General features: G+C 42.3%; 1 long non-coding RNA gene across 2 annotated transcripts; it reads right to left on the bottom strand.

Moving 5' to 3' along the window:
- Positions 1–6,884: 6,884 nt before the first annotated feature.
- Positions 6,885–21,624, bottom strand: LOC140625949 (uncharacterized). Of its 2 annotated transcripts, none has more exons than XR_012025210.1 (5): positions 21,339–21,624; positions 12,368–12,479; positions 9,334–9,428; positions 7,383–7,550; positions 6,885–7,145 (listed from the first exon to the last, which is right to left on the bottom strand). It is a non-coding gene; the product is annotated as an uncharacterized lncRNA (long non-coding RNA). The 2 variants fall into 2 exon arrangements; XR_012025209.1 differs by having other exon boundaries at positions 6,885–7,137.
- Positions 21,625–23,893: the final 2,269 nt, after the last annotated feature.

Here is a 23,893-nt window from a genome sequence, read left to right as displayed (position 1 = left end):
AAATACAGGATTCTCTGACTCCGTTCCCAGAAATGTGATTCAGTGGGTCTCGGGGAGAGGCCAAGGCTCTGTACTTTTAGAGACTTCCCCGGGTGATTCTGATGGGAAACAACATAGTAGCTATGAACCTTGCAGGGCGGCTTCTGTCCAAACCTACCTCTGGAGCATTGCTGCCCTTTCAGTTCCCATCTCAGTGGGAATGATGTTTGACACAACTTAAAAGTCAGGTCTTCTATACCTTGCCCTGCTGCCACCAGCTGTCTGATTTTGGAGGAGTCACGTGGCCTTTGGGGTTTTCATTCTTTGTATGTCAGAGTCGGGGGTGGACCAGCTGACTCCTGATCTTACCTCAGGCTTCATCATTCAACAATTCTGCTGAGCAACAACGGAGCCCCTGCTGTTAGGATATGACAAATTCCGTAATTGAAACTCAAGAATCTGTATTAGTATTCTAGGGCTCCTGTAACAAAATATCATAGACTGAGTGGCTTGAATGACCAAAATTTACTGTCACACAGTTCCAGGGGATGGAAGTACAAAATCCAGGTGTCATCAGGCTGATTCCTTCTGAGGCTGTGAGGGAAAAATTGTTCCAGACTTCTCCTCTGACTTCTGGTGGTTTGCTGGCTGTCTTTGAGGTTCCTTGGCGTGTAGAAGCACCAGCCCACTCTCTACCCCCGTCTTTAGATGATGCTCTTCCTGTGTGTCATATTGGAGCAGGACCCACTCTAATCCAGTAGGATCTCATCCTAACTAATTATATTGGCAATGACCCTATTTCCAAATAAAGTCATATTCTGAGGAATTGGGAATTAGGAATTCAACATATGAATTTTTAGAGGACCCAATTCAAAAAACAATAAAATCCAAGTGGAGAAAAACACCATCAAGTGACAAGTAAACCAGTCACTTGATACTGAGTTAGATTTCTACATGAGTCAGGAATATTTGTTGCAAACAACAGAATCCATTCATGCCAATTTATGCTGGGAAGGAATTTATTAAAGGATAATCACTGACTCCAGAGGGGCTGCTGGACAGACACACTGCTCTGTGGTCATGCTGTAGTGCGTACTGCTAGGCACAGACACACAGCTCCCAGGGCCTCACTTGCTGCTGGGTTCAGGATCTGGGCCACTGCTGTCCAGCACAGCCAAAGAATGAGTACCGTAGAGTGCCTGCGGCCTTACATGGCTTCCTCACAGCAGAGCCCCACACAAGTGTGTCTTACACTCTCTTAGTGGGATACTTTGGCAAAACTCTATTGGAATGCAAAACATACACACCCTTTGCCTCAGCGATTCCACTCTTATGAATTCTTTCAGTGCCCAGAGATATATTTATAAATATGATTAGAGTGTTGCTTATATAAACCAAAACACCTCAATATCCATCAGTGGCAGATGGTTAAATAAATCATGGTGAAAATATGCCCAGGAGTGAGGTTACATTAATGATAATGATAATGATATAAATCAGTGGTTCCGAGCTCCGTCATACCCCATGACCCCTTTTTATAATCAATGTTTATAATGTTCCCTTTACTATCATGAAATAAAATTCATAGATAATATAACCTACACACATGATTCATAAAAAATCAATATAATGACACAATGAATCACACACGTAAGTTTAAAAGATCAATATATTGCCTTCACTGTAACCTAAAAGAGAAATGGAAGGAGGGAAACTGACAGCAAAATGTTTCTATATATATAATTGTACAGACAGGCGTACACTAGGAGACATGTGGAGGTCAAGGTTGGCCCCTATGTGTGGAATCATCAGGAATATACCAGGTACAAATGTATACCCTTCAGCTGCTAGGGTGCACTGGGAGCTCAGATCTCATTAGCTGCTTTGCTATTGGTGATGGGATTATCCAAAATGGACAAAGCAAGGTACAACCCCCCTTGAACCCCTCTGCGATTCCTGGAATACGTAACGTATGTGAAAACCCTGCAAAAATGATTCGCCTCTAAATTAAAATGAACCTTGGATCCTGATGCAAATCATTCGAAACAGGCTTTTCAACTACACAAATGTCTGGGGTGATGTTTCAAAATTATGAGGGTTATTTCTTCACATGAAGGATTGAGTTATGCAATATAGAATGCTCAGCAGCGGTGGGCCCCCAACCACTAAATTCTAAGAACCTCCCCCCCCAAATAAACAGCCCCAAAAATTTCCAACACACTTCTGCTATGGGGGAGAGTGCCTGCTTCGTGAACCAATTACCACTGATCTGTGTTTACTGACAAAGAAAAAAGTCTACAATATGAGTTTTTATTACAATGTATGGTTGAGTAAAAATATTGGCGTAGGGATCAGTGTCTACAACATGACTCCATTTTTGGAAAAGGAAAACCATAAATAAAGAAAAGGCTGATGAAAGAAAAATGTGTGTGTGCACACGGGTACATCCAGGGACAAACCTGAATGCATATAAACAAACCCTAACCGTAGTTATCTCTGATGATGAGATTACAGGTAATTTTCATGTTCTAATGTTTTTTTTTTCTGAAATGACTGATTTTTCATGATGATATATTATTTTTATAATCAGAAAAATAAAACTATTTTCCATTTGACAAACAAAAGAAGGCAAATCTCCCAACCTGCTATTGGTGTTTTGAGCTGGATCATTCTTTGCTGTTCTGTGTGCTGTGGGAGGTTCAGCAGCGTCCCCGGCCTTGACCTATTAGCCGCTCACAACACACTCCACCCCTACCCCCAGACATGAGCAAGAACATTTCTGGTCATGCCAACTGTTGCCCCATGTTGAGAATCAGTACGGGGGAGGAATCCGTGCTCAGACTCTGGCATCCTGCAACCTCGGTCCTAACCTACCCCACCATTCATAATCTGGGCAAGTCACTGGGTAAATCTGCCTCAGATTCACCATCTGTAAAACAGATGATGGTACATCATAGGGTTGCTTGCAAATTAAATTAGAAAATACATTTGAATGATCAGTACAGTTCCTGGAATACAGTAAAATGCACAAAAATGTGAGCTTTGATTTTGAAAAGATCTCCTTCTAGTTGTCTGTGGGGAGGAGCATTATAGAGGGATAAATGCACTAGGTGTAAGAATGGAGCTGAACCCCACACACCACTATCCTCCAGAAACTGGAGTCTTCCCACTGGTCCTGGAAGTCCCTCTCTGGGTTGATGCTTTCCTGGGACCTGGATAAAGTCTGAGCATGTCCCAAGCCTTTTCTGATGCCTCTAGGCACCAAAACAGTCTCATTTCCATAATTAAAATGTTTAGTCTTGGGACGCCGGGGTGGCTTGGTGGTTGAGCATCTGCCTTTGGCTCAGGGTATGATCCCGGTCCAGAGATTGAGTCCCACATTGGGCGCCCTGTGAGGAACCTGCTTCGCCTTCTGTCTGTGCCTCTGTCTCTTGTGAATAAATATATAAAATCTTTAAAACATTTTTCTAAATTAAAAAAATAAAATGTTTAGTCTTATGTGTAAAACTCCAAACTTCATTTGAAGGTGATATCTTCTCCCTCCCAAGTTGCATGGGGGAGGGAACCTGGGGGCTTCTTCCTTACTCACCTGTCCCCCGCATGGCTGCCCCTGGGACCCCTTCAGGGCCTGCTTATGGGGGACAAAGCCTTCCATGGCTGGCACTGCATGCTCTGCTTTGAAATCCTCTGGGTTTGGCAGATGCTCCAAGCCCTGCTTTCTGGAGGGGGCTTTCTTTGTTTCTCAGGGCTCCCTTCTTGCCAACCCTGCTGCAGATTCCAGGATGCAGGTGACACCCCTTCTTCCTGTTGGCTGCTGCTGAAGCTCCTTCAGCGCCATGGTGTCCACTTTCTGTGAGTTGCCCCACTCCAGCAGGCAGCGTCCACTCGGCTCAAATCTAATCCCCAACAAGGAGGACCAGAGGCCCCACTTTCAATGGTGGGTGAATCGCATCCTCCACTCGGGGCCTCAGGGCAGTGTAGGCACTAGTGTTTAGCTGTCCCTCCGCACCCTAATCTCAGGAGAGCCCCCAAAACCCAGCCACTTGGCTTCATGTGGAAGGAGCAGCCCACCCTATAGGCCATGAAGCAAGTGGAAAGGGATGAGGGGTGAGGGGATCTGCAAGACTCCATCACTTCTTCCCAGAGGCAGCACCGGCTCCTTGGCTGCCCTTACTTTGGTCCTTTTTGTAGGAGACCGCTAATGCTTTCGGGGACCTTGGTGGGTGCTGTGCAGCCGGACTCATATCATCCAGAGTCTGGGGGCTGTGGTCATGGAGGCCTCAGCCATAGCACAGAGAAAGGGTTCATCTGAGCATCCTGATGGCCTCACCTCCTGAGTCACCAGATGGCTCCTCTGTGGTCCTGAGGGGTCCCGGCCACATTCTCTGATTCTTCTCACCAAGGCAGCACTTCTGGGAGGCGGGCCCCACCTAACATCCGGGTTGGTCTGGAAGTTTGCATTTCACGGGTGACAGGCTCCTTAACTGAGCAGGAGGGATTTCTCTAGAATCTAGGCTGCCCGGGCACTGTGCCAAATGTCGGTGGTAATGACTCCCTGGCTATGAGGCTCCTTGGGAAGTCACATTCAATCCCCAAGTCCACACATTTAATATGAGCTGGAGCCAGCAGCAGACTCTGAAATGTTCAAAATAACCAGCGCAGTCAGGTGATGAATCAGATCCTGCCCGGCCTGAAAGAGCCACCTCAGCTCCCAGAGCTACTTAGCTGATGGACAAGCAACACTTCCAGCGTAGAGGAGTCTGGTTTGCTATAGGCTAAGGCATGAAAAGTTCTAAAGTACGAAAGTGATTTATAAATGTGGTGGAGTGAACTTGAGGACAACTGGGGCTCCTCATGGGCCCCTGGGGTCAAGTTAGAGCCAGAGGTTGTCAAGTAGGGTCTCCAGACCAGCAGCATCAGCACGGCATCACTTGGGAACTTGTTAGAGATGCAAATTTGAGGACCTACCCGTTTGCTCTGGGGATGGAACGGAACAACCTCAGTTTTTTGGGTTTTTTTTTAGATTTTATTTATTTATTCATGAGAGATACACACACACACACAGAGGCAAAGACACAGGCAGAGGCAGAAGCAGGCTCCCTGCAAGGAGCCCGATGTGGGACTTAATCCTGGATCCTGGATCCTGGATCTGTCTGGGCCAAAAGCAGACACCCAACTGCTGAGCTGCCCAGGCGTCCCGCCATCTCAGTTTTAATAAACCCTCTAAGTGAGTGTGAGACCACTAGAGTCTAAGAAGTATGCATCAGAGATGCTTGAGAGGGTGCTTTAAGCACATCCTGTGCTTTGCCCGGGATCAGGAATCCCCAGGATGGAAGTCCGAGCTTGGTCCACAAGTGGGGTTTAGCCAGGGGTGTGAGTAGTGAGAGTGAGAAGCTGTGTTTAATTCACCAGGACCAACTTCCCCTGGAGTGCTCATGAGCCCAGGGAAGAAAAGGCTTCCCTGGTGATTAAAAATAAAACAAAACAAAACAAAACAAAAAAACAAGAAAAGTATATCTTTATGGAGCCTGAACACTGCAACAGGGGTAACTTCTGGAATTGCTGAGAAGCAGAAGTTGAGTAGTGAGAGCCGTAGATCCTGGCCTGGGTGCTACAGCACCTACCCCCCTCTTCTGGGGACTCCTGTCTTTCATCAAATATTAATCAGGCACTGATTATGGGTCACTCCTTGTGTGCTCAGTCTGATAAATTAGGCGATAGAATCAGCATCTGTGTTTAGAAACAGATGCACCACATGAGGTGCAAAGAGGGGCAGATGTAGACGGAGCACTAGCTCACACCTAGGAAATTTCTGTGGAGCCCAAAGAGACCTCAGAGCACAGCTGTCTGCTAGCATTTGGGGCAGAAACCTCACTCCCATCACCACTGTGTGCCTTCTAATCCTGTCTCAGATAAGAGTTTTTTGAACTTGACCATGGGATGCTAACTAAATTAAACAAAAGATTGAATGTCTTGATTCAGGCATCACTATTCGGATTATAGCTGTCATTTCTTTCTCCATGGGGGGAAAATAATTAGTTAGTCTCCTCTTGACATTCCTATTTGTGCTCAGATTATGACAGCTCCAGAAACAAGAGGATGTCTCAATGTGTTCCCTCCTATTTCCTCTGCATCGTAATTTCCAGATCACTTTCAAATCTCTGCTAAACCATCACCACCCTCAATTAAAAAAATTGTTGGGAGTTTAATAGGGCCTTCAAAATCCATTTAGCTTAAATAAGGCATTATTGAAAGGCTAACCCTCAACCACTGACGCTGTCTTCATAAGACGATTTCACTGAACAGCCCCAGGGTAAATGCATTTCATTTGAGCAGCGGTTCATTTGCGATAGGATTATCATAAATAGATGGGGAATTCCCTGAAATAAGGCTTATTTCAAATACAGCCAATCCATTTTCCACTTTTGTGCGAAAATAAAGGTGTTTGTCAGATAAACTAAGTTGAGGGTTGGTCTTCCCCACTTTTGTTTGGCAATTATTTCTGAGGTCTTGGGTGCATTTCAGGCTTGAGCCCTTGACAAATGAGGCAATCTCTCCCGAGGTCCACGGCGGCATTGTCCGTGGATGCTTGGGCTTACAAGACAATGAAATTCGCAAAGATAACCCCTTTTTGGTCCCATTGTATCCTCCCAGGACAGGCACTCATGCTGTTCCTCTTCATGGGTACTTGTCCTTTTCTTCAAGATGTGAGGTTTGGCCATGATATTTATGTTTATTTTATTTCAAGAACTCAATCATTCTATCAGCAAGGGTCTTGAGTGCTGGTTTGCCTCTTACTCTGTAGTTGTAGGCCTTGTCACAGTGCCTACATGATGCTATGCTTAAAAATACAAAATCCTTTTTAGGTCTATACTATTATATCATGTAATAGAATAAGACAATCCTTTCTCATTGTATTTGAGACTTGTATTCAAGGCCATTCACATACCATTAAAGATGACAGAAGCAACAATTTTCTATTCTTCCCAAAGTCAAGATATCTACCTTAAGTTGACTTCGCAAAGGTGAAATGTTGGGACAACTGGGTGGCTCAAGGGTTGAGCTCAGGGCGTCATCCCAGGATCCAGGATTGAGTCCTGCATCGGGCTCCCTGCAGGGAATCTGCTTCTCCCTCTGCCTCTGTGTCTCTGCTTCTCCCTGTGTGTCTCTCATGAATAAATAAATAAAATGTTAAAAAAACAAAAACAAAAACAAAGATGACATGTTGGAGAGGACAGGGAGATTGGGCCCTGGGGGTGATTGACACAGAACCTCTCATGTCACGAAGGACAACATTCATCCTCTTAGTAGGATCTAACTTAGCCCCCTTTGGGAGAGTATAGACAGTGTTCTGGGGCAAGGGTGGGCTCTGGAATTGCAAAAATAGTGACTCAAAACTCTACCGTGGCCATTGCAAAGTCCTGCCACAGTACGTCCTCATCTGGTTGGATTCTGCACCGGAGTGATGGACTTTTGCACTCTCGTGTCCTGGGATTTTGGCAAACTAGAGCAGGCCACCAGGTCTGTACAGATGTGAACCAGATTATGCAGGATACTGTGTAGAAAACAGCCTGAGGAAGAGACGACATCCCTGACATATCACAAAGGACCTCACTAAATAGGACCCAACTAATGCTTGTTGAAATAATCAGCGAAAGACATAGGGAGAGAAGTCACATCTGATTCCCCCGGCCACTGATTCTCCGTGGGGAGCCCAGGCCAGGCCTGGCCCAGCTGGTCATCACAGTTCCCCGCCGGGATATTTATAGCTCCCACTGGGCACACCCACCACTGCCTGTCACCCCGTCACAGCATTTTTGAAGCTTTGTGGCATCTGAAGCCTCCATGGGAGCTATGACCATGGTGAGCAAGCTGCCAGGAAGAAGAATAGTTGTTAACCATCACCCCATGGAAGTGGAGGGATTTTCTTAGCTTTATGCCTCCTCAGCTGTGGGGAAAAACTGAAAAGTGAATATTCCTTTGTATTGTTTTCCTGGACTCCTGCATTTCCTGCCAGAGAGCTACGTGCTGACTCATTGCATCCCCCTCTGTCTTAGAATATTTTGCCTTAATTGCCTTAGTCATCTGATATGTTCATTTTTAACGTCACTTTACGGCTCATGTGCTCTCCCTTGGTACCCAGGGTCTGAGGAGATTCAGATTCCATCAGAGCTTGCGGCTAGAGGGCCTCACAAGGGCAACTACCCAGAAGAAGAAAGAATGGGAGGAGATCCAAGAATAAATCCCGGAGGAAGTTTACCGTGACTCAGTGACTTTGCTCACGTCTCCTCATAAAAATGTGCCCCGTGTATCCTGTAGGCCATTCGGGCATTGGGTGGGGGGTTGAAACTGGCAGGCAGTACGAAGTGGGAGAGTTTGTGTTTTCTTGTTTAAACCTTGTTCGGAACTTATGCTTTGGAACAAGGTGGCAGATAAGTATGGGTGTCATGGTAGCAGTGAAGGTCACCAACATGTCATCAACTTTTGTTTGCTTTTAAGACAGTCCAGGGTCTTCATAAGTGGTTTTTTAGCACTAAAATGAAATTTTAAATACTTGAGATCCCATAACTGGAAACATAGGGCTAAAGAATGCAATGTGGGGTGGGTACCTGGGGTGTTTGGTTTGGGTGGGACTGGAGAGAAAAATGGGGTGCCAGGGAGAAGGAATTGACTGAGGTGAGAATAACTATGGTAGCCTCCTACCAATGCCATCACCTTGGCTCAAGTGCCCCCCTACCATGGCACTGGCTTCCGGGTCTGATGGCCTAGCTGGGAGGGGCGAGGGTGGGCTCTCGCTCTTGATCCAGCCTGGGGATCATCCATTCTCAGAAAGACTTTGTCCTTCCAGGGGTAGCCCCCACTCACATTCCCACATACGAGCTGACTGTCTGGTTTCCAGGAGGACTTTCAACCACTTGTAACCTCCTCTCAACTAGAATAAATCCGCCTGCCTTGTTGCCTTCCTCTGCCCCATGCAGGCACTGATTTGCTGCTGTACCAACCACTCTGGTGATGAAGGGCAGGAGGGACAACAGCAGTGATCTTTGCAGGGTGCCCGTTGTACTTTCTAGAGTTATGAATAGCTCTGTTCCCAGAGGGGAGACTTCTCAAGTTCATCCTTTACAGTTAAACCTTGGTTAAGATGGGAAAGTTATTCTGAGTAATCACTATTTCTTTCCCCCGCCCCCAAGCCTCCACAATGAAAAAGTGATACTTCCTACTTAGGACTTCATGTTCAGTAAACATAACTCTCAGTTCTGGAAAACAAATAAATAAGTTGCTTTCTAAAGAGCGATGGGATTTTTGCTGCCTGCGTTGATTACACAGTCTTTCAGTCCTGTGGTTTTCACTGACCTCTCTGAGGATTGCACACCCCAAAGACATGACAGGGCCTGAACTTTTAAAATGTTAGTGACATTCCAGGCAAGCTGTGAAGTTTTGCAGCAAGTCTGAAAAAAAATAAAAATTTCGAGTTAATGATGAAGTAGGTACCATTGCGAACACAGAGGGAAATTGTTACCTAAAGGCTATGTGTCCGTGGCGTGACTGCACTCATTGGGGTTTTAAGTTCCTTTCTAAGTGAGTTTCCCTCTGCCACCATGTACCCCTCTCCCCATCTAGAGTGGCCTGCGTTACAAAGGGCTGAGCAGGAACACTTGGGGAGCGTATTTTGAATTTCCCCAATCACCTCTAGCAGGAAACCTACTGCAATCCCAGCCTTCGGTGCTGTAGTGAGCTCCAATGATGAAGACGTTACTAGCCTGAGCGATTTAAGAACAGTGTGAACAAGAAGCAGCAATATTGCAATTCTGCAGGAAGTAGTCTTCTCCTCTTATCACTAGCAGGCCTTGCTGAAAGTGCTCGGCCTGAAGGCGACCACAGAGGAAGAGTCCAGTCTCCCTCCCACTGTTCACTGGCTGGACAATTCCAGGAACATGCTTCATCTTCCTCATTTATGAAACAAGAGGGCCAGCCTAGATCAGCGGTTCTCAAACCAGGCAGTTTGTAAGAATCATCTGTGCAACATGTTAAAAACAAGGACCTCTAGGGCTTCTCCCAGAAATTCTGATATTAAAAACTCCCCATGGATGTTGATGCTATGGTCTCTGAACCACGGTTGTGAAAATGCTGGACCAGATAGAAACCTTCTGGCCTCCAGAGGCTCCGAGGGGCCCTACCTGTGATACTAAGCTTATTTTCTCTAGTTAATGTTGGTGTTCCATTTATTTTCATGTACGCAAACTATTTTTTAATTATTGGGGAATTTACAATCTATCACAATTGTGTTTGGAAGTATTTAAGACAGTAATAGTTCTAAGATGAGTTCCTTTGGGCAAAGAGCTAAGGATACTAAGGAAACAGATGAAGAGTTGGCTGTATAGCAGCTACTCTACAGAAAATGTTCTAGAAAAGAATTCCATGTGGTTATAATTCTCCTTCCTGCATATTTTTTCCTGCCTCATTTTCCTTCTCTCCTGCCTCCCTCAGCAGACCCTATGCTTTATTTTTAGGTTCTCTTGATCACATATGGTGAAGGGGATAAGGAAAAGTCTGCTGCCAAAAATGTAAAAGTGAGAGTTGATCTCAAACTTGACCTGGTTGATGTACACATCCAATGTCATCACAAAGCACCCTTTCTTTGGCTTTGGGGGATTTTTATTAGAACAGGAGAAGGGGCACCTGGTGGGCTCAGTGGTTGAGCATCTGGTTTGGCTCAAGTCATGATCCCAGGGGTCCTGGGATTGAGTCCTATATCGGGCTCCCCGCAGGGAGCCTGCCTCTCCCTCTGCCTGTATCTCTGCTTCTCTCTGTGTCTCTCATGAATAAATAAATAAAATCTTAAAAAAAAATAACAGGAGGAGCCATTAGCAGTTTTTACCTTGCCCTGACAACATTAAATCTTGGATCAAAAACCTTGAGGAAAACAAAATCACCTGCTCATTAAGAAAAAAATTAAGGATCCAGCTTTATCACAATAAAGCCAGAATTCCCAGTTAAAGCATTTTTTTTGGATCTTTGCATCTGCTTGTTCAAGTATTTCAACAGCAATCGCCCTCCTAGTGATTGTACAAATCCTCCTATCAGTCATTCATTAACAAATGTTCATTGAGGTGCCCTAAAAACACGGTGTGGACTAAAAGCTTGGATGCTGCCCCCACAAATGCCACTTTGACAAGAGCTACAAACAGAGGGACAGTGGCTCTCTGTTGTGGGAAGCCAAGGGAAGCCTTCCTGAGGAGGTGACAACGAGATTTGAAGACCAGTAGGAGAGAACTAAATGAAGAAGGGATGGAAGGGTGTGCTTGGTGGAAGGAACAGCATGCAAAAGCCATGTGGTAGGGAGGACCCAGTGGGCACAAGCTACTGAAAAATAACTTTCATGGGGAAACAGCAAATCATGTCCAGCTTGGACAAAGGAAGAGGGCACAATCGCGACCTGTCTGCTTCCCGTGGGATCAAGGGATGTTCTCAGAGATGTCTTCTAACCATGCGGCCTGATACATGGTCTAACATGATACTTGTTATTGAATTTTGTGATAGGAAATTTAAAGCATGTGTTGTTTTATTTAGACGTTCTATTAAATTTTATTAAATTTTCCTTTGACTTGCACTTCCAAATAACAAACCAAATGCTGCTTAGTTTAATTTTCAAGTTGATGAAACTTCCTTTCCTGTTACTAATTTAAGTCACTTAAAGTGAATTTTGATTAATCTGGGATAGGAAGTTTTGTCTTTCTTAATTGAAAACATTTTGAACCAATAGAATACTGCACTAAATTATGAAGAAAATGACAGGGCTAGCACAAAAGAAATCTTTTTCTCTCTCTTTTCTTTATTTTTTTTTTTAACATCCCAGCTTTCAAAGGATTAATTTCTCCAAACTCTTACAACAATCTTATTGAAAAGAGTTATTAAACTCTCAGTTGGCTACAAATGACTTATCTCTGCTAATTAAAAATAAAAATCTTTGTGTCGATGTGCACAATTCCAATAATGATTATAGTCTCTCTATACACAGGAGCTAATTTACCCTTTCCATGGATTCCCACCTTCCTTAAACTGCTCAACAGCCTATAACTAGTGGGTGGTGAGGAGATGATCTCTCCAAGAATTATAAAAGAATTTTATTTTAAATTTATTTTAAACCATAAAATCATACACAATGAATCAGACATGAACTGCCAGTCATCTTGAAAAGAGATTGAGCTTACGGTGCTAGCTCAAGAAAAAATGTCTTATGTCAATCAAGAGAATGAAGTGGTTCTTGCTATGGTCTACAGACTGGCTCCGGAATGCTGTAGCTCCTGTCCGGTCCTGCATCTCTCTCTCTCACACATTACAGTGTCCTGCTGGCTGTCCCTGGAACACATACAACGCTGATTCTTGCCTCAGGATCTTTGCACTTGCTGTTCTCCTGCCTGGGATGCTCTTCCTCCTGATGTCCTCGTGGCTCACTCCCTTCAGGTCTCTGTTCAAATGTGCTTCCTCAATGAGGTCTTCTAGGACCAAACATTCAAAAAAAAGCATTTGTTACTTTTCAACTTCTTCTCTGCTTATTTTTTTCTATAACACTTAGCACCAGCTGACACATTTTACATAATACACATATATGTAGATATGTATGTATATGTGTATATATATATATATATATATATAAGTTCACAGCAAAATTAAGTGTAAAGTGCAGAAATTTCCCATAGACCCCTTGCCCCCTCCCTCATTATCAACATCCCCCACCAGAGTGCTACATTTGTTAGAATCAGTGAGCCTAGGCTGATACATCATCACCCCTCAAAGTCCATAGTTTACATTAGGGCTTGCTCCTGGTGTTGAACATTCTGTGGGTTTGGATAAATGCATAATGATACATTTCCATGATTATGATATCACAAGGTCTACTTTCATTGACTCAAAAACTTCTCCATGCTCCATGTATTCATCTCTCCCTCATCCACACCCCTGGCAACCACTGATCATCTCATTGCCTCCAAAGTCTGGTCTTTTCCAGGATGTTAGAGAGTTGGAATTTCACAGTATAGAACCTTTTCAGACTGGTCTCTTTCACTTAGTATTGTTCATTTCAGTTTCCTTCATGTCTTTTTTATAGCTTGATAGCTCATTTCTTTTAACATTAAATAATATTCCATTGTCTGGATGGACCACTTTTATTTATCCATCTTCTGAAGAACAACTCAGTTGTCTCCAAGTTTGGGGACATATATCTTGCTAGTTTTTGTTTGTTTTCCCTCATCCCTCCAGCATTCTAAGGGCAGAGACTATGCCTATTTGCTCACTCTTATATCCCAATGCCTGGAACTCTGACTGCACATGATGGGTGCTCAATAAATATTTTATCAAATAAAGAATTAATAAATGAGAGTTAGAACATAGGAAAAAGGTCAAATGAATGTGCATTAGAGATAACTGTGAAGTGCTATCCAGAAAGCGGTCTTCCCTGATCAAAGGACCCAAACTGTCCCATGTATGACAGGAATAGGGCCTAAAGAGACCGCTTCATTTAGTGACTGGATGTGGAAACTGTGGCCAAACACAGAGGCTGCAAGAGAGAGTGCACACACACACACACACACACACACTGGACTACTACTCAACCATCAAAAAGAATGAAATCTTGCCTTTTCCAATGATGCAGATGGAACTAGAGGGTATTATGTTAATCAAATTAAGTCAGTTGGAGAAAGATGAATACCATATGATTTCACTCATGTGGAAGTTAAGAAAGAAAACAGATGCACATGGGAGAAGCAGAAAAAAAAGAGAGGGACACATACCATAAGAAACTCTTAACTATAGGGGTGCCTGGGTGGCTCAGTTAGCTAAGCATCAGATTCTTGATTTCAGCTCAGGTCATGATCTTAGGGCCTCAGGCTCCACACTGAGCTTAAAGCCTGCTTAAGATTCTCCTTCCCTCTCCTTCTGTCTCTCCTCCCCCTACATGAGCTCTCTCTCTCTCTCTCCTCTCTCTCTCTCCCTATCTCTATCTCTTTCTTCCTCTAAAAAAAAAAAGATGCACAACTATAGGGAACAAACTAAGGATTAATGGAAAGACATGGGTGGGGGATGGACTAGATGGATGATGGGTATTAAGGAGGGTGTTTGTTGTGATGAGCACTAGGTGTTTTATGTAAGTGATGAATCACTGAATTCTACTTCTGAAACCCGTTTTACCATATACGTTAACTAACTAGAATTTAAATAAAACTTGAAATTTAAAAGCAATGAGGGATCTATGTCTAGAACATCTAGGGCCTTGAGTCAACAAGTAATGGACAGCAATCACAATGGGAAAAAATGGGCAAAAGACATGAACCGCAATTTACAGAAGAGGAATCCCACAAGGCTAACAAGTATATAACTTGCTTAAAACCTTCACTCATCAGGGAAATCGAAGTAAATCTACCAAAAGGAATAAATTTACAAGATTGACTTGACATGGGACACCTGGGTGGCTCAGGGCATGATCCCGCGGTCCTGGAATCGAGTCCCACATTGGAATCCCTGCATGGAGCCTGCTTCTCCCTCTGCCTATGTCTCTGCCTCTTTCTCTGTGTGTCTTTCATAAATAAATGAATAAAATCTTTAAAAAAATAGAATTCATTTCCTTAAATAAAAAAAGATCGACTTGGCAAAACTCCATGTGGTCAATGAACCCTTATGAGTGCTGGTGGCATTGCTGATGTATTTATAGCATAGGCAATCAATTCTTCCTCCAAACACACCTACAAAGTGGGTACTATTATTACTCTATCTTATAGACAAGCAAGATGAGGCTTATATACATTCTGCAAGAACCTTTTTTTAAGTTTATTTATTTAAGCAATCTCTACACCCAATGTGGGGCTTGAAATCAGGACCCCAAGGTCAAGAGCCTTATGCCCTATCGACTGAGCCAGCTAGGCACCCCACGTTCTGCAAGAACATAACCAAATAAAAAGAAACACATTAAGAACATAATGGTAGTTGCCACTAGGGTAAGAAAGGAATGGAATGGAAATGGGGAGGACAGAGAATGAGGGAAATGGGGGCCCGGTGTGGACACATATGGCAACTGGCCCTGAACTAGGGAATGCTAAGGCTTGAAGTGCTTGAGCTTGAAGGCTCAATAAAGAGAAAGGGAAGGGCAAGAATTGAGGGAGGGAGGAGATGGAGGAAGGGAAGCAGAAGTCTTCAGACTCTAGAACTTGGTTGCCTGGATTAAATCCAGGCTCTGCTACTCACGAAGTGGATTATCTAGAATATGTTAATTAACTTCTCTGGGCCTCGATACACCTGTCTGTAAAGGTATATGATAATAGGATCTATTTGTGGACCCCACAAAGCTCACAGAAGATGGTCTTGGCCTAAGTTGGCACTCTATAACAGTTGCCTGTTCATTTTACTCGAATGGAATAAGGACTCTCATCTGGCTGGTAGGAGAATGAGCAAGACACTGCAAACTACAGGCGCCAAGTCCCAGAGGCAGGCGAGCTGTGGGGCTTCCAGGAACCATAAAGAAGCTCAGGGGGAAGAATGGTGACGGGTATTATTTTTTTTAACAATATTCATGACACTGTGTGGTGTTTATTTTCATCCCATTACATACAAGGAAGTCTGGCATCAGAGTTGAGGCAGAAACTGAGTGTTGTACTCCAAAGCAGGTGCCCTTGACAGTGTTTCCAAGTTCCTGACAGTAATCTTTAGGATTTTGGAATTCCAGAAATCATGTCATACTTAAAATAATTCCAACATTCTTTACACTCTTTACTCATTATTATGAATATCTAAAGATTGTTTTGTAAATTTTATAAGTTAGTTTTCATTGTATCTACAAGGGACTGTAACCTATAGATCAGTGCTCATATGTGAGACACAGTATTTTGTTTTATTTCATTTCATTTTAAAAGATTTTATTTATCTATTTGACAAGCAGAGGGAGCAGCAGGCAGAGGGAAAGGGAGAAGCAGACTCCCTGCTGAGCAGAGAGCCCAGTGTGGGGCTTGATCCCAGGACCCTGGATCATAACCTGCTCTGAAGGCAGATGCTTAACTGACTGAGCCATCCAAGCACTCCAGACACATGTATATTTTAAATGTTCTCGTAGCCATGTTAAAAAAGTAAAGAATTAACAGGTGAAATTAATTTTAATGACATTTTATTTAAACCAATATATGCAAAATGTTATATGAATATATAATCAATATTAAAACTGTTAATGAGATACTTTGCTTCTTTTTATTCATATGTATTCTACGGAGTCCATCTCATCTCAATTTGAATGAGCCACATTTCAAGGGTTTAATGGACATGAGTGGCCTGTAGCTACTACATATAAGCACAGTTACAGACAATATTCAAACATTGGAAAATGCCAGCAAATATTGGGAATAGTACTTGAATCATGTAACACTGGGGTCTCCTAGCATGGTTAGTAGCCTTACACAGCATTACTTTTGAAATTGTCAGTTGAAGAACTAATTTGGCTTCTAAAACTTGTTATTCCTTAGAATATCACTTACAGATCTGTAAAGTATACAATGAACACAAACTCATCAACATTTATTTTATTTGCAAGAGTGACTCACCACTAGCAGCAGCCAACACACCCACAAGGCAACAGCTACAGCAGCTCCCATTGATGAGATCATGACCAATCTGTGTTTCTGTCCCAGTTCCTGGAAATGTCAACCTTAACCTTTGCCTCTGGACGTCAGCTCTTGTCTGATGTCATTGAATTACTTAGAACCAGCAACCTCTCTAAGTAGATTGGTAAACTTTAATTGTTGTTTAATTGTTGCAGGAGAACTATACTTTTTCCAGATTCCCCAATTTCTTGATTGGTTTTTCTTGGGATACATTAAAACATTCAAATTTCCTAAGAAATACCAAAAAGAAATTTCTGCATGGAATCACTATCCCTACCCTCGAAGCTTTGCTATTATAATGGCTACAACAGAGATGATCCAGTACCCTTGGATGGCTCTGTGGAGTGGGCAAGACTTTGAAGAAAACTACAGGTGACTTCATCTTCTCTCTTTGACATGACTAAAGATTTTCCTCTCAGTTCAGCTGAGTGATTCTATCAAAAGTACACTACTTTTGTGCTAATAATTTAAATGCCTGAACACTCAGTGATAATTTAATCGGAAGAGGGTGGAAAGAACTGTTCTATGAATGAAGGTTGACTATTGGGAGCTTAAATCAATAAGTAATCTTATAGTCATTATCTTAACCTTACTACATAGCAACAAAGGCACCAAGCTGGGAACAAACGTTGTGTGGTTTTCACCCATACCTCTCTCCCAGGACCATATATTCTTAAACAATATTATGCCTTATCCGCAAAATCCATTTGCATCAAGGGCATATGGTGTACACCTAAAATACAAATTTATTTGTCATAAGATGAAGAGGAAGATGTAACAAAATACCATTAAGAAAATGTGTTTCTTTTTTTTTTGAAAATGTGTTTCAAAATAAAGTATTTCACATGAACTATCAGATACTTTTTTTTAAAATTTATTTATTTATGATAGTCACAGAGAGAGAGAGAGGCAAAGACATAGGCAGAGGGAGAAGCAGGCTCCATGCACCGGGAGCCTGATGCGGGATTCGATCCTGGGTCTCCAGGATCGCGCCCTGGGCCAAAGGCAGGAGCCAAACCGCTGCGCCACCCAGGGATCCCAGATACTTTTAAAAAAGTAAATAACTGCAATACAATGTCCCTAATAAAATGTTTATCCAACGAAATCAGGAGTTCAGTGGTTAGTAGAAATTCATAGGGAAGCGTAAAAAATGATAATTTTAATTTATGTCAGCATGAACTCAGTAATCTTTTGAGATAAGGCCAAGATTTTTTCTTTCTGTATGGTCTTCTGACTAAGAGTTCCTCATTATCTTTCTTGAATAAATCCTGGCCATAATGTGTCTTCCATGATTATTCCAGCATATTTAAGTGCAGCCAGAATTTAAAACACTTTCAAAACAACCTGAGCGCAGAAATCGTCTAGATATAGAAGGTTAGGTTCACTCTACTTTTCTAGGATTGTCCTGACCACACCTAATTTTGAAAATTTATTTTTAAAATTATCATACACTGAAGTTGACCTTTTGTTCTTGGTGTGCAGTTCTTCAAGTTTTAAAACCTGTATAGATTCATGGAACCACCACTATAATGAGGGTACAGAACAGTTTCAACATCCAAGAAAATTCCTGCATGGGACACCTTTATAGTGACTTCTTCCCCTACCCTATAATCCCTGGCAACCATTAATCTGATCTCCGTCACTATAGTTTTGTCTCTTCAAGAATGTTATATAATGGTATTGTAGAATATATCAACTTTTGAGCCTGACTGCTTTCACTCAGCATAATGCTTTTGAGATTTATCCAAGCTTTTACTTTTATTAGCAGTTCATTCATTTTTATTGCCAGGTAATACTCCATTGTACATATGTACCACAGTCTGTTTATCTAATTCACTTGTTGAAGGGCATGTGGCTTGTTTCCAGTTTTAGCTATTTTGAATAGAGCTGCTGCAAACACTTGTGTTTAGGTTTTCGTGTGAAGATAAGTTTTCATTTCTCAAGGGTAGATACGTAGGAGTGAGGTTGTTGGGTCAGATGATACGTATATACTTAATCAAAAACTGCCAAACCAATTTCCTGAGTGCATTCCCACCAGTGATATATCAGAGTTCCAGTTGCTCTGATTTAAACAGCACTTGCTATTTTCAGTATTTTTAACTTTAGCTATACTTCGAGGGGCATACTGATATCTCATCATGGTTGAAATTTAAAGGCATTGCACATCTTTTCATGTGCTCATTTATTACCTTATAGCCTCCCTGGTGAAGTGTCTGTTCATGTCTTTAACCTATTTTTAAACTGCATCATTACTTTCCTATAGTTGAATTTTAAGAGTTCTTGACATGTTCTCAATAAAGTCTTGTTGATATGTGATTTGCAATGATTTTCTCCCTGTCTGTAGCTTACCTTTTCATTCTTTTAACAATGTTTTGTGTAAAGTGAATGTTGTAAATTTTGCCATAGTCCAATCTGTCAATATTTTCTTGTGTGGATCGTACTTTTGGTGTCATGTTCCTTTGCCTAACCTCAGGTCACAAAGATTTTCTTCTAGAAGCTTTATAGTTGTACACTGTTAGATCTCTGACCCATTTTGAGTTAACTTTTGTATGAGACGTGTTGCACAAGTCAAAATTCATATTTTTGCATATGGATGTCCAATGGTTCCAACACATTTGTTAAAAAGCTATCCTTCCTCCACTGAACTACTTTTGTACCTTTGTCAGAAATCAGTTAGCTATGCTTGTGTGGATCTATTTCTAGACTCTATTATGTTCCATTGATCTATCCCTTCACCAAATTACACTGTCTTGATTACTGTAGTAATGTAATCCATCCAATTTTATTCTTTTTTGAAATTGTTTCAGCTATCTTAATTTGTTTTCTCCTCTCAAGTTTAGAATCAGCTTGTCTATGTATGATACAACTGCTATTTTTACTGGGATTGCACTAAATCCATAGATCTACTTGGGGGGAAATTGACATTTTTACTATGATGAGTCCTTCAGTCAATGTATATTACATGTCTCTCCTTTTATTTACATTTTCTTTTATTTCTTTCCTTCATGTTTTGTAGTTTTCAACTTACACATTCTGAACATGTTTTGTTGGATACAGAGATACCACTTTCTGTGAGTTATTATAAATACTATTAAAAACAAATTTCAGTTTGGAATTATAGATTGCCAGTGTATTGAAACGATTGATTTTTCCCACACCTATTTTCAAACAAAAATATTCTAAGCAACTTGTCTTTATTGAATATTTCCAAAGCATTCTCCTTGATATTCATGGAAATGACCACTCTTTTCAAACCACTGAGGTTTCATTGGTTTGTACAGTGTATAAGTTAAGTTGTGTGATTATAGTAGGTCCAAGCAGCATAAACAGGTTTGGGAATAAATTCAACCAACTCTTGGTAAGCATAGACATGAACTGGTGAGGGCAGAAGTGTCTCCATGGATTTAGCAGTCTACTAACTGCAAGAATTCAGCTGCCCATGGAAGTAGAGAGTAAATCAAGAATCAGTTAATCGTAGTGTTGTTAACTGAAGGTCATTTAAGAGAGCTCCTACTGAAAGATCTACATAATCAAGACTAGAAGGAGACAAGAAAGCCAAGTTTCTGGGATTGCATGTAAATATACACCTGATTATGTATCTTCAGAACATCAGCAATATATTTTATATTCACCACAGGATTTTCACTGAAGGAACATGTAAAGGGAAAAGAGCTATTACCATTATGTTTTTGAAGAATATTTAGTAATAGTGGAGGAAACCTTAATTATAACAGTGTGTAAAAAAAAAAGAGAAAACATTATATGCAATATGATCCCAAATGTCTTTTTAAAAAATATATTTATCTATAGAAAAAAGGAAAAAATACATCAAAATATTAGTAATAATTATGGCTGTTGGGAATTATGTTTGGCTTTGGCTTTTATTTTATTCTTTTACTCTTTTTAAAAATATCTTTACTAGTTGGGGATTCCTGGGTGGCTCAGTGATTTAGCGCCTGCCTTCTGCCCAGGGTGTGATCCTGGAGTCCCGGGATCGAGTCCCACATCGGGCTCCCTGCATGGAGCCTGCTTCTCCTTCTGCCTGTGTCTCTGTTTCTCTCTCTCTCATGGATAAATAAATAAAATCTTTAATAAAATTATTTTTACTAGTTTTACAATGATCTAGTGTTATTTTTTTGCATTTAGAAGAAAGATTATTTTGGCACTCCTGAGTGGCTCAGCCGGTTAAACTTCCGACTCTTGGTTTTAGCTCAGGTCAGGATCTTGGGACCCTGGGATTGAGCTGTGAAGCTCTGCACTCAGTGCAGTCTGCTTGTCCCTCTCTGTCCCCTCTGCTCCTCCTCCTGCTCATGCTCAATCTCTCTCTCAAATAAATAAATAAATAATATGTATTTTAATAAATATATATTTTATAATAAAATATATATTTTTAAAAGGAGAACGATTATTTTGTTAAAGAGTCATTCTTTACCTACATTATTTCTCTCCGTTGAATGTCCAACAAGATAACCCCATTGTCATCTTGGGTTATGGCATTTTCTACCAATTTCCTATGCCTTTTAAGAAATCAGGAACACTGCAGAAGTTTCCGCCATTTGGTAAATAACATTAATGATTAAGACAGCCATAATTATAAAGCTTTTACAAAGCTACTGTTAATAGCAATTTAATTTAATAATGTTAATAATGTCTCTTTATAGATATTAATCATTATTTAATATTTATTTCACTACTACAAAGACTTTAAGGACTTACAGGTAGAGGTCAGGGCCGGTTTCATGTTTGTCCCCTTCGCCACCATGCAACTCTTATTTTAGCTGAAGGCATGAACCCCATTGTGGAGGGTCAAACTGGGAACCATTAGAAGCAGGTATTTCATACTTTCTCCCTATTTCCTTGCATGCTCCAGAGCTTGAGGACGGTTGTCAGTTACACAGGAAATTTCCAGGTCATCAGCAGGGGTGTTTAAGAAGAAGCTTCAAAACACCTTACAATTTCTAAGGCAACTCTGTCTCTCTTGGTTAGTGGCTCTTTCCCAAGTCAGTTTCCTTGGAGTAGTGGCTCTTGGCCTTTCTTGCATCATAATGTTCCCAGTCATCTGGCCTAGATATTTAGATTTCCCTGAATTCTTTCATCACCAAACCTGTCACCCATCCACTGATTCTGTTTCAGACAAGCCTTTCATATATTTTCTTCTCCTCCTGGTCCTGGTCTTAGCTGAGGCTGCCCTCCTCTCTGACCTTCACCATGCCTTCAGCCTCCAAACTAGTCTCCCTGACTCAAGTCTTCTTATCATTCTCCATTGTCCATGCCAATGAGCAGGAGTCATTTTCCTGAAAGCAAACCTAATCATGTCCCCACTTGCCTGAAGACCAATCTTTACAATGTCCCTCTTTTTTTTTTTTTTTTTTTCCTGTGGCAGTGGGGAATGTGGTGATGGTCTATCAACCCACAACAGCCAGGCAGAGAGGGTCAGAGAGAGAGCACAGTCTCACACACACTGATAAGTGAGCATGCTCTTTTATTCCTCCCTTTAGAGCAATGTGAGGTTGCTTGGGCTGTGTTTCAAAGAGAAGCACCATTTTCAGGGAGTCATTATGTGTCTCTCCAAGGATCGCTTTCCCTGTGACAGATCTATCGATACACTCACAAGCAGGGCTCAGGCCCAGGAAAGTGAGCCACAGTGGTGTGTGGCCACATTTGTGAATGTGCCTGGGAGCCCCACGGGTGGTAAACATAACTGGAGTTTGGAGGAGGATAAGCTCTGGGCTGTCTGTCAGGTGATGAGAGAAGGACAAAGGAAAGCTTGTGCTTTGCAAAGGTCAGTGGTTTGCAAAGTTCAGTGCACATCAGGATCTCCTGGGGAGCTTCGAGAAATCCCAGGGCTCAGGCCACCCAATGCCATTAAATCAAAACCTCTGAGGTTGGACCAGGCATCTGCCTTCTTTTTAACCCCCCAGGTGGAGGCTTTATACAGCAACTCTGAAAGATTTGGGTTTGCCAGGAAAGCTTCTATGGAGGATGCTGATCTGGGAGTACTGACCCCTTTACCCTACTGGTGGAACTGACAGGGCACTCCCCCACACATTGCTCCTTGAGCTTGTGGTGATTGTTTTTAAAAGGCTCTCTCTTTGTTCTTCTCCCCATTCAGCAACAGCATTTTCATCCGTTTTGTCTTTGGCACCCATCACATTTTTAAATAATCATCTAGTCCTACATGAGACAGCCGAAAACAAGTTCTGCTTGCTGTCGCCAGTCAGCTGGCTGAGGAGGGAGAGGGAGCAAGCTGCCAGGCCTGGGTTCTTACTCAAGGGAACAGAAGGGTCAGGTCGGCTTATCTTCAAGGTCCCTTCATTTCTGGTCCTCTGCAACCCTATCCCCAGGTTCCTGCAGCTGTTCTGAGCTCTCTCTGGTCACTTGTGTCTGGCTTATCTCTAGACACACTGGTGTTAGTGCCCTACTTCCTGCTACCCACCTGCTGGGTTCAGAGGGAGCCTGAAGGATGAGAGATCAGGAAGACCAGCAGCTCCAGATGCCCGAAGGGTGGCATTCCTTTATGAGGGACTGGCTACGTGTCTGCGTATCAGGCACAGTGTGATGACCCTCCAGTTCAGCCAGGATCTTCTTGCATTTGAGGCCACAGAATAGCAGGAAACACCACATACAAGAAATGCTTTAATCACATTAGCTTGAGAATCTATCCATCTGGGGTTCAAAGTCACATCTGTGAGTACAGCATGTCTAGGCAGCCGGCTGCCCATGAGAACCTAGAGTTTTTATACCAGAAGACCAATCTCTGCAGCTCACCTGCCCAGAAGGAAAACTCACATGGCCCCATGTATGTACACACACACGCACACATGTGTACACATGCCTAGTAAAGCCAGGTGAGCTTAAGTCACTTTGGCTAGACTGCAGACAAGGTCTTGCAAATACAAAATGGTTAGATTTCTGGGCTGGAGGTGGCATGTTGGTGAGAATAGGGAAGTGATCCTCCCCTGATCATATTTTCTGGTGAGGAAATGCATCTCATATTTTCTGTATGTACAAAAGGCATCAGTTATTCACATTTCTAAAAAGTCACATTTAGGCTTACATTTCGTGAATTGTCTTTCTGGAGAAGAATACAATGGAAGTCGGCACTGTCTGGGGAAGTCTGAAACATGTAGCATCTTTGGGCCTGCGGACAACGCTGCAGGATTTTGTTGTGAATGATTTATGTGCTACCGGGTATAGACAGAACTGGGGATGAGGTCCTTTGGAGCAGAGGAGGCCCATGTTGTGATGAGGGGGTGTTAGGCAAGGCTTCA

The sequence above is a fragment of the Canis lupus genome, chromosome 37, assembly GCF_048164855.1.
Source record: "Canis lupus baileyi chromosome 37, mCanLup2.hap1, whole genome shotgun sequence".
In the NCBI taxonomy this organism is placed as follows: domain Eukaryota; kingdom Metazoa; phylum Chordata; class Mammalia; order Carnivora; family Canidae; genus Canis; species Canis lupus.
The sequence above is the reverse complement of the archived record's forward strand: the minus strand, read 5'-3'. Positions and strand labels throughout refer to the sequence as shown.